This window comes from Salmo salar, chromosome ssa12, assembly GCF_905237065.1.
Source record: "Salmo salar chromosome ssa12, Ssal_v3.1, whole genome shotgun sequence".
NCBI classification, from domain to species: domain Eukaryota; kingdom Metazoa; phylum Chordata; class Actinopteri; order Salmoniformes; family Salmonidae; genus Salmo; species Salmo salar.
Window position 1 is genome coordinate 34,471,324 of NC_059453.1, and position 16,442 is coordinate 34,487,765.

The 16,442-nt window shown below is 46.6% G+C and overlaps 1 protein-coding gene across 2 annotated transcripts in view; it reads right to left on the bottom strand.

Moving 5' to 3' along the window:
- The window catches only part of LOC106564855 (E3 ubiquitin-protein ligase pellino homolog 1), a 62,380-nt gene that overhangs the window by 6,722 nt on the left and 39,216 nt on the right, over nt 1-16,442 (bottom strand). The window lies entirely within an intron of this gene.

The following is a 16,442-nucleotide window of genomic DNA, read 5'->3' on the forward strand; positions in this document are numbered from 1 at the left end:
GGTAACAAAAAATGTCTGCAGTATTGAAGGTCCCCAAGAACACAGTGGCCTCCATCATTCTTAAATGAAAGATGTTTGGAACCACCAAGACTCTTCCTAGAGCTGGCTGCCCAGCCAAACTGAGCAATCGAGGGAGAAGGGCCTTGGTCAGGGAGGTGACCAAGAACCCGATGGTCACTCTGACATGGCTCCAGAGTTTCTGTGTGGAGATGGGAGAATCTTCCACAAGGACAACGATCTCTGCAGCACTCCACCAATCAGGCTTTTATGGTAGAGTGGCCAGACAAGAAAAATAATGCACATGACAGCTAGCTTGGAGTTTGCCAAAAGGCACCTAAAGACTTTCAGACAAACAAGATTCTCTGGTCTGATGAAACCAAGATTGAACTCTTTGGCCTGAAAGCCAAGCATCACGTCTGGAGGAAACCTGGCACAATCCCTACAGTGAAGCATGATGGTGGCAGCATCATGCTGTGGGGATGTTTTTCAGTGGCAGGGACTGGGAGACTAGTCAGGATGGAGGGGTAGATGAACGGAGCAAAGTACTGAGAGATCCTTGAAGAAAACCTGCTCCAGAGCGCTCAGGACCTCAGACTGGGCCGAAGGTTCACCTTCCAACAGGACAACGACCCTAGTCTCTGAATGTTCTTGAGTGGCCCAGCCAGAGCCCGGACTTGAACCTGATCAAACATCTCTGGAGAGACCTGAAAATAGCTGTGCAGAGACGCTACCCATCCAACCTGACAGAGCTTGAGAGGATCTGCAGAGAAGAATGGGAGAAACTCCCCAAATACAGATGTGCCAAGCTTGTAGCGTCATACCCAAGACGACTCAAGGCTGCAATTGCTGCCAAAGGTGCTTCAACAAATGACTGAGTAAATGGTCTGAATACGTATGTAATATATATATATATATTTTATACATTTGCAAAAATTTCTAAAACCGTGTTTTTGCTTTGTCATTATGGGGTACTGTGTGTAGATTGATGAGGAAAATTAGCGGATTCGGCTATTTCAGCCACACCCGTTGCTGACAGGTGTATAAATTCGAGCACACAGCTATGAAATCTCCATAGACAAACACTGGCAGTAGAATGGCTCGTACTGAAGAGCTCAGTGACTTTCAACGTGGCACCGTCATAGGATGCCCCCTTTCCAACAAGTCAGTTCATAAAATTTCTACCCCACTAGAGAAGCGCCGGTAAACTGTAAGTGCTGTCATTGGGAAGTAGAAACGTCTAGGAGTAACAATGGCTCAACCGCAGTGGTATGCTACACAAGCTCACAGAACGGGGCCGCCAAATGCTGAAGTATGTAGCGTGTAAAAAACGTCTGTCCTCGGTTGCAACACTCACTACAGCGTTCCAAACTACCTCTGGAAGCAACGTCAGCACAATAACTGTTCGTTGGGAGCTTCATGAAATGACATGGGCTTGCTCCTACCCATCTCTCCCATCTGGTCCTGTCGTACATACCTAATTACCTGATTTTCATGGTTCGGTCTAGGCCCCTTAGTTCCAGTGAAGGGAAATCTTAACACTACAGCATACAATGACATTCTAGACGATTCTGTGCTTCCAACTTTGTGGCAATAGTTTGGGGAAGGCCCTTTCCTGTTTCACCATGACAATGCCCCCGTGCACAAATTGAGGTCCATACAGAAATGGTTTGACCAGATCGGTGTGGAAGAACTTGACTGACCTCCACAGAGCCCTGACCTCAACCCCATCAAATACCTTTGGGATGAATTGGAATGTCGACTGCGAGCCAGGCCTAACCGCCCAACATCAGTGCCCAACCTTATTAATGCTCTTGTGGCTGAATGGAAGCATATCCCTGCAGCAATGTTCCAACATCTAGTGGAAAGCCTTCCCAGGAGAGTGGATGTTGTTATTGCAGTAAGGGGGGGACCAACTCCATATTAATGACCATGATTTTGGAATGAGATGTTCGACGAGCAGGTGTCCACATGCGTTTGGCCACGTAGTGTACACTTTTATTTTAGTTTTAATATGTGAAAATAAGACTATGCAAAATAAGACTATGCTAACTAAGACTCTGAACACAACTAAAACAAATAGTTTAACCACTATAAACCCATTTAAAAGGGAAATTAATGAAAACTATAGATGTTCCCTTGAGCAAGGCACCTAACCCTAATTGCTCCTGTAAGTCGCTCTGGATAAAAGTGTCTGCTAAATGACTAAAATGTAAATGTAATGAAGTCATTCGATCCACTTCTAAAATAAAGTGACCACTGAGGGGCCGACTGTCTACTTTACTGTAATTCCTTGGTGGAATAGGGTCACACTCCAGCTTTGGGTTTGTTGCAGTCAGATCTCCATTAAAACAAGGCCCAATCCTCTTTCGTCCAATCAGAGGAGCTAAGCTACGAGGTTATCTTTTGGTCGTTTACACCTGCCAGCATCTGCAGTGTAAACATTCAACTTTCAGACAGTACGGTTGAGCGAGTGCAAAGATTTCATTGGGAAATGAGGGCTTTCCTGTTGCTTCATCGAAAGGAGGCAGCTACAGTGGGGGAAAAAAGTATTTGATCCCCTGCTGATTTTGTATGTTTGCCCACTGACAAAGAAATGATCAGTCTATAAATGTAATGTTAGGTTTATTTGAACAGTGAGAGACAGAATAACAACAAAAATATCGAGAAAAACGCATGTCAAAAATGTTATAAATTGATTTGCATTTTAATGAGGGAAATAAGTATTTGACCCCCTCTCAATCAGAAAGATTTCTGGCTCCCAGGGGTCTTTTATACAGCTAACGAGCTGGGATTAGGAGCACACTCTTAAAGGGAGTGCTCCTAACCACAGCTTGTTACCTGTATAAAAGACACCTGTCCACAGAAGAAATCAATAAATCAGATTCCAAACTGTCCACCATGGCCAAGACCAAAGAGCTCTCCAAGGATGTCAGGGACAAGATCGTAGACCTACACAAGGCTGGAATGGGCTACAAGACCATCGCCAAGCAGCTTGGTGAGAAGGTGACAACATTTGGTGCGATTATTCGCAAATGGAAGAAACACAAAATAACTGTCAATCTCCCTCGGCCTGGGGCTCCATGCAAGATCTCACCTCGTGGAGTTGCAATGATCATGAGAACAGTGAGGAATCAGCCCAGAACTACACGGGAGGATCTTGTCAATGATCTCAAGGCAGCTGGGACCATAGTCACCAAGAAAACAATTGGTAACACACTACGCCGTGAAGGACTGAAATCCTGCAGCGCCAGCAAGGTCCCCCTGCTGAAGAATACATATATATCCCGTCTGAAGTTTGCCAATGAACATCTGAATGATTCAGAGGACAACTGGTGAAAGTGTTGTGGTCAGATGAGACCAAAATGGAGCTCTTTGGCATCAACTCAACTCGCCGTGTTTGTAGGAGGAGGAATGCTGCCTATGACCCCAAGAACACCATCTCCACCGTCAAACATGGAGGTGGAAACATTATGCTTTGGGGGTGTTTTTCTGCTTAGGGGACAGGACAACTTCACCGCATCATTTGACGGGGCCATGTACTGTCAAATCTTGGGTGAGAACCTCCTTCCCTCAGCCAGGGCATTGAAAATGGGTCGTGGATGGGTATTCCAGCATGACAATGACCCAAAACACACAGCCAAGGCAACAAAGGAGTGGCTCAAGAAGAAGCACATTAAGGTCCTGGAGTGGCCTAGCCAGTCTCCAGACCTTAATCCCATAGAAAATCTGTGGAGGGAGCTGAAGGTTCGAGTTGCCAAACGTCAGCCTCGAAACCTTAATGACTTGGAGAAGATCTGCAAAGATGAGTGGGACATAATCCCTCCTGAGATGTGTGCAAACCTGGTGGCCAACTACAAGAAATGTCTGACCTCTGTGATTGCCAACAAGGGTTTTGCCACCAAGTACTAAGTCATGTTTTGCAGAGGGGTCAAATGCTTATTTCCCTCATTAAAATGCAAATCAATTTATAAAGTTTTTGACATGCGTTTTTCTGGAATTTTTTGTTGTTATTCTGTCTCTCACTGTTCATATAAACCTACCATTAAAATTATAGACTGATCATTTCTTTGTAAGTGGGCAAACGTACAAAATCAGCAGGGGATCAAATACTTTTTTCCCCCACTGTACCTACTTTTCCTGGACAAGTTGGAAGTATTAAGACTGTATTATCTAATTTAACGTCTTAATTGGTAGCATTAAATCCTGTGCTAACTGAGACAACCAATGCTTTTGTTAACTACTTGGAACTGCAAAAAGAAAGTAGTCTGTCAGTTGAATGTTGTTTTCTTTTCAGACCGTTCTACTGCTGAATACAACGTGAACGTGATAGAATACTTTCGAAGTCACAACAACCACCAACAACTCAGCTCACATCCTCCCTCTCTCCGCGCCACATAAGCTACATTCTCCTTTGTCCGAAAAAATGGCTTACACTCAGGAAGCCAGCAGCGTTCTTTGTTTACCCTCACTGTGGCTGAGTTGCAGTGTACATTTAACTGGATTTCGATAGAACCACCCTGCTCCCCCTTTCAAAAAGAAACACAACTGCCCAGTTCAAATATTGTAAATTAACATGCACCATTGTGTCTTTTGGAAGTTGGAACAATGTGGTTCACATTTAGAGCATAAGTGCTGACTTGCATTTATTTCAAAGAACCTCCACGTAGCACAGTTGTAGCATACCACAGTTGCCAATACGTAACTTATCATGTAGTGCCTTCATAAAGTATTCAAAATCCTTGACTTTTTCCACATTTGATTGTGTTATTTTTATTACTGGTCTACACACAATGCACCATAACGTCAAAGTGGAATTATGTCTTTAGAAATTTTTACAAATTAATAAAAAATGAAAAGCTGAAATGTCTTGTGTCAATAACTACTCGAACCCTTTTTTATGGCAAACCTAAATACATTCCAAAGTAAAAAACGGGTTAACAAGTCACATAATAAGTTGCATGGAAGTGCAATTATAGTGTTTAACATGATTTTTGAATGACTACCTAATTTCTGTACTCCACACATACAATTATCTGTAAGGTCCCTCAGTAGAACAGTGAACTTCAAACACATACTCAACCACAAAGACCACAAAGACCACGGAGTACATGAGGGGGGGGTCGAAGAAGCTATTGAATATCCCTTTGAGCATGATGAAGTTATAAATGACACTTTGGATGGTGTATCAATACACCAGTCACTACAAAGATAAAGGCGTCCTTCCTGACTCAGTTGCCAGAGAGGAAGGAAACCATTCAGGGATTTCACCATGAGGCCAATGCTGACTTTAAAATAGTAACAGAGTTTAATTGCTGTGATAGGAGAAAACTGAGGATGGATCAACAACATTGCAGATACTCCACATACTAAGCTAATTTACAGAGTGAAAAGAAGAAAGCCTGTACAGAATAAAAATATTTCAAAACATGCATCCTGTTTGCAACAAGGTACTAAGAAACTAACAACTAACAAGGCACTGTAAAAAATGTGGCAATGCAATTAACTTCTTGTCCTGAATACTTAGTGTTCTGTTTGGGGAAATCCAATACAACACATTACTGAGTACCACTCTCCATATATTCAAGCATAATGGTGACTGCATCATGTTATAGGTATGCTTGTAATTGTTAAGGACTGGGGAGTTTTTCAGGATAAAAAAGAAGCGGAATTGAGCTAAGCACAGGCAAAATCTTACAGGATAGCCTGGCTCAGTCTGCTTTCCACCAGACACTGGGAGATTAATTCAGCTTTCAGCAGGACAATAACCTAAATCAAAAGGCCAAATCTACACTGGAGTTGCTTACCAAGAAGAGAGTGAATGTTCCTGAGTGGCCGAGTTACAGTTTTGACTTAAATCTGCTTGAAAAGCTATGGAAAGACCTGAAAATGGTTGTCGAGCAATGATCAACAACCAATTTGACAGAGCTTGAAGAATTTTGAAAAGAATAATGGGCAAATGTTGCACAATCCAGGTGTGGAAAGCTCTTAGAGACTTACCCAGAAAGATTCACTGCTGTAATCGCTGCCAAAGGTGATTCTAACATGTATTGGCTCAGGGGGTTGAATACTTATCTAATCAAGATATATACATTTTTCTTCCACTTTGATATTATAAATTATTTTGTGTAGATTGTTGACAAAAAAATCCATATTAAATCAATTTTAATCCCACTTTGTAACACAAACATTTTTGGAATAAGGTGTGTGAATACTTTGGGAAGGCACTGCATGTTGCTATGCATTGAACAGGACTGTTTCAAACCACAAAAAAAGTATTGCACCACATGACCATTGCTGTTCCATCCAGGTAACGGTCCTGGAGATTTACTTAGGTGTTCAGGCTTTCATTCCAGCCCTGCAGTAACACACCCGATTTCTTTAATCGTGTCTAGACTGCTTCAAGATGTCCACCATTGTTCCTTTACCCAAGAAAGGGAATGTAACTGAACTAAATGACTATCGCCCCGTAGCACTCACTTCTTTCATCATGAAGTGCTTTCAAAGGCTAGTTAAGGGCCATATCACCTCCACCTTACCAAACAACCTAGACCCCATACAATTTGCATACCGCCTCAACAGATCCACAGACGAAGCAATGGCCATTGCCATGCACACTGCCCTATCCCACCTGTACAAGAGAAAAACTTATGTGAGACAACAGCTCAGCCTTCAACAGCCTAGTGCCCTCCAAGTTCATCACTAAGCCGAGGGCCCTGGGTCTGTACCTCTCCCTGTGCAACTCCTAACTGGCCGACCCCAAGTGGTGAAGGTAAGCAACAACACCTCTGACACGCTGATTCTCAACACTGGGGCCCCACAGGGGTGTGTGCTCAGCCCTCTCCTGTACTCCCTGTTCATCCATGACTGCGTGGCTACGCAAGTCTCCAACTCAATCCTCAAGTTTGCTGACAAGACAACAGTGGTAGGCCTGATTACCAACAATGACCAGACAGCCTACAGGAAGGAGGTGAGAGCCCTGGCGGAGTGGTGCCAGGAGAACAACCTTTCCCTCAACGTCAACAAAACAAAGGAGCTGATCATGGACTACAGGAGACAGCAGAGAGATCATGCCCCCATCCACATCGACGGGGCCGCAGCCGAGAAGGTCAAAGGCTTCAATTTCTTTGGCGTGCACATCACTGACGACCTGAAATGGTCCCTTCACACCGAAAGTGTAGTGAAAAGGCGCTACAGCACTGAAGAGATTTGGCTATGCCCCTAGGAACCTCACAAAGTTCTACAGAATCACCATTGAGAGCATTCTGTCGGGCTGTATCACCACCTGGTACGGCAATTGCACTGTCCACAACCGCAGGGCTCTCCAGAGGATGGTGCAGTCGGCCAAACACATCATCGGGGGCACACTGCCAGCCCTCCAGGATGTCTACAGCACCCTACAGTGTCACAGGAAGGCCAAGACGATCATCAAGGATCTCAGCCACCCAAGCCATGTCCCGTTCACCTCGCTACCATCTAGAAGGTGGAAACAGTACAGGTGCATCAAAGCTGGGACCGAGATAATTAAACAGCTTCTATCTCCAGGCCATGAAAATGTTCATCTAGCCAGCCTCCACCCAGTACCCTAACCTGAACCTTAGTCACTGTTACTAGCTAGCTACCATCCGGTACTCTACCCTGCACCTTAGAGACTGCTTTGTCCTACGTACATAGGAGTCATTGAACACTGGTTACTTTAATAATGTTTACATGGACTGTCCGTGATAAAGAGATGCTCTGCTTTTTTTAAACCACACTCCTGCAGGGTCTAGTTTTACCTTATCTTGATTATTGCCCAGTCATATGGTCAGGTGCTGCAAAGAAAGACCTAGAAAACCAAAGCTGGCCCATAGAGCAGCACCTCTTTCTCTTCACTATAATCAAGAGTATAATAGTATAATATCAATAGTATAGTATAATATCAATACTATGCATGCCAGTTTCTCTTAGCTAAAAGTAAAGGAGAGACTGACTGCATCACTTCTTCTTTTCATAAGAAAATTCAAAATGGTTTGCATAGTCAACTTACACACAGCTCTGACACATACACTTACCCCACCAGATATGTCACCAGGGGTCTTTTCACAGTCCCCAAATCCAGATCAAATTCAAGAAAAAGTACAGTATTATATAGAGCCATGATTGCATGGAACTCCCTTCCATCTCAGATTGCTCAAATGAACAAGAAACCTGGTTTAAAAAAACAGAAACGGCAACACATCACCGCACTATGCCTCTCCCCTATTTGACCTAGATATTTTGTGTGTATGTACTGAAATGTAGGCTGTGTGTGATGTTTAAAATGTAAACTCAGCAAAAAAAGAAATGTCCCCTTTTCAGGACGCTGTCTTTCAAAGATAATTTGTAAAAATCCAAATAACTTCACAGATCTTCATTTGTAATGGTTTAAACAATGTTTCCCATGCTTGTTCAATGAACCATAAACAATTAATGAACATGCACCTGTGGAACGGTCGTTAAGACACTAACAGCTTACAGATGGTAGGCAATTAAGGTCACAGTTATGAAAACTTAGGACACTAAATAGGCCTTTCTACTGACTCTGAAAAACACCAAAAGAAAGATGCCCAGGGTCCCTGCTCATCTGTGTGAACCTTGCTTTAGGCATGCTGCAAGGAGGCATGAGGACTGCAGATGTGGCCAAGGCAATAAATTGCAATGTCCGTACTGTGAGACGCCTAAGACAGCACTACAGGGAGACAGGACGGACAGCTGATCGTCCTCACAGTGGCAGACCACGTGTAACAACAACTGCACAGGATCGGTACATCTGAACATCACACCTGCGGGACAAGTACAGGATGGCAACAACTGCCCAAATTACACCAGGAATGCACAATCCCTCCATCAGTGCTCAGACTGTCCGCAATAGGCTGAGAGAGACTGGACTGAGTTTTTTTTAAGGCAGGTCCTCACCAGACATCAACGGCAACAACGTCGCCTATGGGCACAAACCCACCGTCGCTGGACCAGCAAGGACTGGCAAAAAGTGCTCTTCACTGATGTGTCGCAGTTTTGTCTCACCAGGGGTGATGGTCGGATTCGCGTTTATAGTCGAAGGAAAGAGCATTACACCGAGGCCTGTACTCTGGAGCGGGGTCGATTTGGAGGTGGAGGGTCCGTCATGGTCTGGGGCGGTGTGTCACAGCATCATCGGACTGAGCTTGTTGTCATTACAGGCAATCTCAACGCTGTGCATTACAGGGAAGACATCCTCCTCCCTCATGTGGTACCCTTCCTGCAGGCTCCTCCTGACATGACCCTCCAGCATGACAATGCCACCAGCCATACTTCTCATTCTGTGTGTGATTCCCTGCAAGACAGGAATGTCAGTGTTCTACCATGGCCAGCGAAGAGCCCGGATCTCAATCCCTTTGAGCACGTCTGGGACCTCTTGGATCGGAGCGTGAGGGCTAGGGCCATTCCCCCCAGAAATGTCTGGGAACTTGCAGGCGCCTTGGTGGAAGAGTGGGGTAACATCTCACAGCAATAACTGGCAAATCTGGTGCAGTCCATGAGGAGGAGATGCACTGCAGTACTTAATGCCACTGGTGGCCACACCAGACACTGACTGTTACCCCTTTGTTCAGGGACACATTATTCAATTTCTGTTAGTCACATGTATCACGTCCTGACCCTTGTAAGAGGTCATTTTCTATAGTAGAGTGGTCAGGGCGTGACAGGGGGTGTTTTGGGAGTTTGGCGATGTAAGGGGGGAGACCTGATCTAACTTCCCGTGCTTATCGGAGAGAGCCGTGGAGTGAACCGGAGCCAGTCAGGGAGTCAAGCGCGGAGCTCGACGCAAGATTCCGGAGAGAGGTACTGGCATTAAGAGCACTGCGGAGCGGGCATACTGAGGAGCGAGTGGATGAACGAGCAATGGGTTATGGTGTGATGCGCACTATATCGCCCATACGCACTCACAGCCCGGTGCGGTCGGTGCAAGCTCCTCACCGGTGTAGGGCGAAGATGGTCATTCAGCCAGGAAGGAGTAGGCCTGCTCAGCATGCCTGGTCTCCAGTTCGCCTCTATAGTCCGGTACGTCCTGTGCCTTCTTCCCGCACTCGCCCTGAGGTGCGTGTTACCAGTCTGGCGCCACCTAGGCCAGTTCCACGCATTAGACCTCCAGTGTGCATGCCCAGTCCGGAGTGTCCTGTTCCTGCTCCCTGCACTCGTCCTGAGGTGTGTATTACCAGTCTGGCGCCACCTAGGCCAGTTCCACGCATCAGACCTCCAGTGCGCATGCCCAGTCCAGAGTGTCCTGTTCCTTCTCCCTGCACTCGTCCTGAGGTGGGAGTTACCAGTCTGGCGCCACCCATACCAGTACCACGCATCAGGATTCCAGTGCACATTCCCAGTCCAGAGCTTCCGGCGACAGTTCCCCGTTCAGAGATTCCGGCGACAGTTCCCCGTCCAGAACTTCCGGCGACAGTTCCCCGTCCAGAGCTTCCGGCGACAGTTCCCCGTCCAACCTACGGAGACGGCCTACAGTCCGGAACCTACTGAGACGGCCTACAGTCCGAAACCTACTGAGACGGCCTACAGTCCGAAACCTACGGAGACGGCCTACAGTCCGGAACCTACTGAGACGGCCTACAGTCCGGAACCTACTGAGACGGCCTACAGTCCGGAACCTACTGAGACGGCCTACAGTCCGGAACCTACTGAGCCGGCCTACAGTCCGGAACCTACTGAGCCGGCCTACAGTCCGGAACCTACTGAGCCGGCCTACAGTCCGGAACCTACTGAGACGGCCTACAGTCTGGAACCTATTGAGACGGCCTACAGTCCGGAACCTACTGAGACGGCCTACAGTCCGGAACCTACTGAGACGGCCTACAGTCCGGAACCTATTGAGACGGACCTCAGCCCGGAACCTCCAGCAACGCTCCCCAGTCTGGACCCTCCAGCGACGCTCCCTAGTCTGGAGCCTCCAGCGACGCTCCCTAGTCTGGAGCCTCCAGCGACGCTCCCTAGTCTGGAGCCTCCAGCGACGCTCCCTAGTCTGGAGCCTCCAGTGACGCTCCTCAGTCCGGAGCCTCCAGCGACGCTCCTCAGTCCGGAGCCTCCAACGACGCTCCTCAGTCCGGAGCCTCCAGCGACGCTCCCCAGTCCGGAGCCTCCAGCAATGCCTCCCAGTCCGGAGCCTCCAGCAACGCCTCCCAGTCCGGAGCCTCCAGCGATGCTCCCCAGTCCGGAGCCTTCAGCGGCGGTCTGCAGCCTAGAGCCTTCAGCAGCGGTCTGCAGCCCAGAGCCTTCAGCGGCGGTCTGCAGCCCAGAGCCTTCAGCGGCGATCTGCAGCCCAGAGCCTTCAGCGGCGGTCTGCAGCCCAGAGCCCTCGGCGGCGGTCTGCAACCCAGAGCCCTCGGCGGCGGTCTGCAGCTCAGAGCCTTCAACGGCTATCTGCATCCCAGAGTATTCAGCGGCGGTCTGCATCCCAGAGTATTCAGCGGCGGTCTGCAGCCCAGAGTCTTCAGTGGCGGCCTGCAGCCCAGAACCTCCAGCGGCGGCCTGCAGCCCAGATCCTCCAGCGGCGGCCTGTAGGCCAGAACCTCCAGCGGTGGTCACAGAGCTTCCGGTAATGATCTACAGTCCGATTCCTCTGATAATGATCTACAGGCCGGTGTTACAGAAGCGGAGGGATCTGCGGGCGGAACGGGGGTTACGCCCTGAGCCACCTCCGTTGCTGGAGGATCGGAGGGAGAGGAAGGTTCTGGGTGTAGCACTAGAGCCGCCATAGACTTTTGTCACCCTCCCTACCCTCCCTTTGTGTTTTGTGGTTGTTTTATTGGGTTTTGTTTGTGTGCAGTCGGGGTCTGCACCTTTGGGGGGGGTACTGTCACGTCCTGACCCTTGTAAGAGGTCATTTTCTATAGTAGAGTGGTCAGGGCGTGACAGGGGGTGTTTTGGGTGGTTTTCTTGTTTTCTGTTTCCATGTGGGTTTTCTAGATTTCTATTTCTATGTTGGGGTTATTGGGATGATCGCCAACTAGAGGCAGCCGGTTCTCGTTGTCTCTAATTGGAGATCATATTTATGTAGGGGGTTTTTCATTTTGGTTTTGTGGGGTGTTAATTTTTCAGTAGTGTGTTTTCCTCTCTGCGTCACGGTTTGTTGTTTTGTTATTTCAAGTGTTTGGTGTATTGCATTTAGTTTCACGGTTAATAAAGATGTGGAACTACGAACACGCTGCGCTTTGGTCCGATCATTTGAACAGCCATGACAACATGTCTGTGGAACTTGTTCAGTTTATGTCTCAGTTGTTGAATCTTATGTTCATACAAATATAATAATAAGTTTGCTGAAAATAAATGCAGTTGACAGTGAGAGGGCGTTTCTCTTTTTACTGAGTTTATATAGTACCAGTCAAAAGTTTGGACACACCTACTCATTCAAGAGTTTTTTGTAAAATGTTCTACATTGTAGCATAATAGTGAAAACACAAACTATGAAATAACACATATGCAATCATGTGGTAACCAAAAAAGTGTTAAACAAATCAAAATATATTTGAGATTCTTCAAAGTGGCCACCCTTTGCCTTGATGACAGCTTTTGGTATATCTCAACCAGTTCCATGAGGTAGTCACCTGGAATGCATTTAAATTAACAGGTGTGCCTTGTTAAAAGTTAATTAGTCTTTCCTTCCTAATGCGTTTGAGCCAATCAGTTGTGTTGTGACAAGGTATACAGAAGATAGCCTTATTTGGTAAAAGACCAAGTCCATATTATGGTAAGAACAGCTCAAATAAGCAAAGAGAAACGACAATCCATCATTACTTTAAGACATGAAGGTCAGTCAATCCGGAAAATGTAAAGTTTCTTGAAGTGCAGTCGCAAAAACCATCAATGATGAAACTGGATTTCATGAAGACCGCCACAGGAAAGGAAGACCCAGAGTTTGCTCTGCTGCAGAGGATAAGTTCATTAGAGTTAAATGCACCTCAGATTGCAGCCCAAATAAATGCTTCACAGAGTTCAAGACACATCTCAACATCAACTGTTCAGAGGAGACAGTGTGAATCAGGCCTTCATGGTCAAATTGCTGCAAAGAAACCGCTACCAAAGAACACCAATAATAAGAAGAGACTTGCTTGGGCCAAGAAACACGAGCAATGGACATTAGACGGTGGAAATCTGTCCTTTGGTCTGATGAGTCCAAATTTGAGATTTTTGGATACAACCACTGTGTCTTTGTGAGACAAAGAGTAGGGGAACGGATGATCTCCGGATGTGTGGTTCCCACCGTGAAGCACGGAGGAGGAGGTGTGATGGTCTGGGGGTACTTTGCTGGTGACACTGTCTGTGATTTATTTAGAATTCAAGGCACACTTAACCAGCATGGCTACCACAGCATTCTGCAGCGATACGCCATCCCATCTGGTTTGCGCTTAGTGGGACTATCACTTGTTTTTCAACAGGACAGTGACCCAAAACACAACCTCCAGGCTGTGTAAGGGATATTTGAGCAAGGAGAGTGATGGAGTGCTGCATCAGATTACCTGGCGTCCACAATATCCTGACCTCAAACCAATTGAGATGGTTTGGGATGAGTTGGACCGCAGAGTGATAGAAAAGCAGCCAACAAGTGCTCAGCATATGATTCAGCCTTGATTCTATCTTATGTAGCAACATTTGAAATTGTGTTTTTACATTGGATAAAAGTAGAGACTCAGAGCTACAAAATGGTATATCATACACTGCATTTGAGGAACAATGGGAAAGTAATTCTGATTTGAAAATTGATAAACTTGTAACTCCACTTTTTGAGAAAATGGCCGTAGAATGTTTTGGTTCACCTACTGGAGAGCTCTTTTGTCTACACCCATTCAGCCTTGTTCACACCCTCTTAAGCCTTAACCCCGCCCATCTCTTTAAGGATTCACATGTGAGGTCATGTGCTAAAGGTCATGTAGTGTGGTAAAGATTAAGACTAAAAGCGGTAAAAGTAGTAGCCTACAATAAGGAAAAATTCCAGGTAAACAGAAAGTGTCCAGGTAAATTAGATAATATTAGTTGATGCTTACCCAGACACACTTGTCTAAATTGATGGGTCATGTGAAAGAAATGCTATAACCCCCAGCCACATCTTGCAAAGTGGATGGGTCTCTACACAAGGTGTAAACAGTACAGCGAAATGGTTATGTGCATAGTAGCAATATCAAAAATAGATAGTGTCAATATAAAGAACAAAATAACAAGTGTCAATGCCAGTAGAGAAAGAACAAAATAACAATAACAATATCAATAATAATATCAGTGATACTGGTGATAGATGAGGTAGTTATATGCATAAAAACACGGGTAAAGTGGCTGAGCAGCAGGATAAAAAAATAATAACTGTAGCAGCAACATATGGCGTGTGTGTTAGGAGTCATGTGAATGTCCATAGAGGCACTGCAGATAGTGCTGATGACTGGGAACTCTCCCCCAGTGATGAACTGGTCCGTACGAACCACGCATGAACAAGGGACTCTATATTCGGAGAGCCTGTTTCTGTCCTGCCTTTGACTTTGGTGCAGAGCATGTGATGTCAATAGCCTCTTCGTTACAACACTCACTGATCTTCTCAAAAATATGAGTTTGTCTAGCTGTGTCCAGTCCAGGTGGTGCTTGTACAGGCAGACCATTAATGGGAGGAAGGATGTCAGCGTTGCACAGCAGCTGAAACCTGGTTCCGACTCAGTCCGAACGCTCCTTGGCGACAACACCTGGCTCCAGAGCAATGAAGCTGTAAAATAGGAAATAACCAACAAAAATTAGAAGACATTACAACCTTGCATGACATCAATTCACCTCCCAAGTTTAGATAAGAAGAATAACCTCATACAATGCAAGGAAAATTATATTCACCTGAAGTGCTGGTACTGCTTGATCTGTGGCAGCGTCCTGAAGTACGGAGTCAGGTATTTTTGCCAGCCATAGCTTTCCACCAGCACTGTACAATCCTCCAGTCCAACCAGCTGTGGGATGTTGACCACTGTCACAGTGCTGTCCTTCACAACACCAGCAATCTCTGACAAAGTGTTTACTCTGGTCTTGAGATGGCAGCAGCTTTCCACCAAAGTATTTGTGTCCTGGGTGGAGTCCTGGTAATACTATTGCATTATCTTCTGCGTAGTTGTTGATGAAGTTCACAACTCGCTGCAAGTCCTCATGCTTCAGGTGTAGCTCTCTTTTGACGGGAGGCATTAGACCAAGGCTCTCCAACCCTGTTCCTGGAGAGCTATCGTCCTGTAGGTTTTCGCTCCAACCCTAATATAGCGCACCTGATTCTAATAATTAGCTAGTTGATAAGATGAATCAGGTTAATTACAACTGGTATTGGAGTGAAAAACCTACAGGAGGGTAGCTCTCCAGGAACAGGGTTGGAGAGCCCTGCATTAGACCATTCTCCTTGTATGACTGGTGGAGCCCTTAACCAACAATGCAGAGGGAGGGGGAGGGGGGCAATGCAAATAGTCTGGGTAGCCATTAGATTAGATGTTCAGTAGTCTCATAACGTGAAGGTAGAAGCTGTTTAGAAGCCTCTTGGATCTAGACTTGGCGCTCCGGTACCGTTGCCGTGCAGGAGCAGAGAGAACAGTTTATGACTAGGGTGGCTGGAGTCTTTTGACAATTATTAGGGCCTTTCTCTGACACAGCCTGGTATAGAGGTCCTGGAAGGCAGGAAGCTTGGCCCCAGTGATGTACTGGGCCATACGCACTACTCTCTGTAGCGCCTTGCGGTTGGAGGCCGAGCAGTTACTGCCAGGTATGGCACCAGGCAGTAATGGAACCAGTCAGGATGCTCTCGATGGTGCAGCTGTAGAACCTTTTGAGGATCTGAGGACCCATGCCAAATCTTTTCAGTCTCCTGACGGGGAATAGGTTTTGTCATGCCCTCTTCCCCACTGTCTTGGTGTGCTTGGACCATGTTAGTTTGTTGGTGATGTGGACACCAAGGAACTTGAAGCTCTCAACCTTCTCCGCTACAGCCCGGTTGATGAGAATGGGGGCGTGATTGGTCCTCCTTTTCCTGTAGTCCATATTGATGTCTTTAGTCTTGATCACGTTGAGGGAGAGGTTGTTGTCCTGGCACCACACAGGCAGGTATACCCTCCTCCCCTATAGGCTGTCTCATCGTTGTCGGTGACCAGGCCAACCACTGTTGTGTCATCAGCTAAATGAATGATGGTGTTGGAGTTGTGCCTGGCCGTGCAGTCATGACTGAACAGGGAGTACAGGAGGGGACTGAGCGCGCACCCCTGAGAGGCCTCTGTGTTGAGGACCAGCGTGTGGATGTGTTGTTACCTAACCTTACCACCTGGGGGCGGCCTGTCAGGAAGTCCAGGATCCAGTTGCAGATGGAGGTGTTTAGTCCCAGGGTCCTTAGCTTAGTGGTGAGCTTTGAGGGCACTATGGTGTTGAACGCTGAGCTGTAGTCA